Source organism: Astatotilapia calliptera, chromosome 4 (genome assembly GCF_900246225.1).
Source record: "Astatotilapia calliptera chromosome 4, fAstCal1.2, whole genome shotgun sequence".
NCBI lineage: Eukaryota > Metazoa > Chordata > Actinopteri > Cichliformes > Cichlidae > Astatotilapia > Astatotilapia calliptera.
In genome coordinates, this window is record NC_039305.1 from 3,586,905 (window position 1) to 3,589,208 (window position 2,304).

Here is a 2,304-nt window from a genome sequence, read left to right on the forward strand (position 1 = left end):
AGGCACCAAAACTAACCACACTAGGTAATAACTCTGCATATGTAACTTTGGGCTCCAGAAGGAACCAAGTCTGCAGCCGATCACAATGGCAATGTCCATCGTTTGTATAAAGCCTATGGGGTTGTGATGACAAAAATGATCATTTCTTTTATTTTTTACTCTCTTTTTATTTTCACTTTCATTCTCGGTCACGTTTAGGCTCTCACAACGTGTTTGTTATGGTTGGTATGAGATTGTCTTTCACGCCAGTAACCCTTTTCAGTGAAAAATGAGTAGTTACAGTTACGGCCTGATGCTCAAGGACATACTGAGACACACCAGCAGCCTGGACCGGCTGGCATTGTTTGACACTCCTCAGAACAGTGGTACCAGTCTACCCAACAACTCCCCCGATTAAAATAAACAAACAATAATTAAATAAATATCTCTGTCAAATAGAAGCTTTTAGCATGGCTAATTATATTTTACTCTATGTATCAGAACTGTGACTTTTAAATGAGTACAGATATGTTACTATAATGATCATAGGGCACATATAGACATATATATACTATCTCCTTAACGACTGGGCCTATCTTAATGAAACACAGTCAAACATACAGTGAGTATTAACATGTATATGTTTTAAAAAACTGATTTCCTATAAATCCAAGGTCTTTTGATTTTCATATATATTATGTTCATTTCATGACTCCCCTGCCAGTGTGGTGTAAACTGTCTGTTTGCATTTCTTTTACATGCCTACATATGTTGCCTGTATGTAGCTTTTCAGTCATCAAACAGCCTGAAGGCTGAGCTTTCACCATTTTATCTAAAACATGCTGGATGTGTGGGTAGGTGTATTGTTACAGGCACAGATAAGGTGAAGAAAAACAGTCCAGGAAGGCTAGATTGGCTAATGGCTGCATGCGTAATCTATGAGTAGGTATCTAACGAGCTAAAGAGCTCGTCAGATTTATATGTGAAATTTAAGGCTCAAGCAGAATACAACATTGGTATTGTTAGTGTCAATGACTCTAAGGTGCTATCTCAAACTCCGAGTTAAAGTAGGCTGCACCAGATCGCAGTGCTCAAACACAGGGTGCTGCTTTTCCTCCAGGCTTAAGGAAATAAATCAGAGCTCTGTAGGTTTCTCTACAGTAGAAATCAAGGTCATACACTGTTTTTTAAATCTAGGACAGTTCGCCTCATGAGACAAGCTGCTCATCTACCTCATATTACTGGGGTGGCACCATGCAAGTCCACAAAATCAGCAGCACAAGTACAAATGTCACTGCACAGCTGGACAGGTTTACTGCAACGCCCACAAGGTGGTATAAATATTATTACCTGTTCTCATGTAAATCCTGGCATATCTGAGGACCCAGAGATCCATTGGAGGATCCTAGGCTCGGGGTTGTGTCCACTGCGGGATCAATACTGTTAACTGATGAATTTGTTACATGATCTCTTGAACAAGCCACCTACTATAGAAGCATGTGACAGCTGAGAAAGCTGCAGACCATTTTTCTTTCTTTTGTGTGCTTACTTTGTGCCCCTCCTGTTTCCTCTGAGACGCTTCAGCCTAGTTGCCCAGATTAAAGCTGGGCAAACACTGTGCGATTCAGCTCCTGCTCAAACTGTACGATTGACTCGCAGAGGTTAGAAGTTCGTAGGTCACGATGCAGGTCTCACACTATACGACCTTTCCAAAGTTCTACAAGTGCCTCCATCGCTTGTGTCCAGATCACACGCTGCACTGCCGCGCTACTCCGTCTTTTTCACCGACATTTATGTGTTTGCCCGTGCGCAGTGTGACAAGCTGCGGTGACACCCTCACGACGATGATGGTGTCACGGCCCGATTTTGGCCTTCATCGTGTGTCGTGCATCGTGTAGTATACGTGGGGTAACGAGAATCAATTAACACCTCACGACCAGCTCCCGATCATCAATTGCTTGGTCGGGAGGATTTCAAACCTGTTTGAAATCCTCACAACCAGTGTTGAAAACTTAGCGACTTTGTCGCTATATTTAGCGAGTTTTCAGACCCCTTAGCGACTTTTTTTTTCTAAAAAAATTACATTAGCATGATATATTATGCAAATTAGGCGATGACATCATTTAGCGACTTCTAGCGATTTTTGGGACAGCCAATAGCGATTTTCCTTACTGAGGAGTTGGCAACACTGCTCACGACCACGTGATGCACGACGATGCACGATGAATGCCCAAATCGGGCCGATCGCCAAAACGGTTGCACGACTGAAAAATCGGCTCAAAATGGGCCAAAAATCGTACAGTGTATGCCCAGCTTAAGACTCTG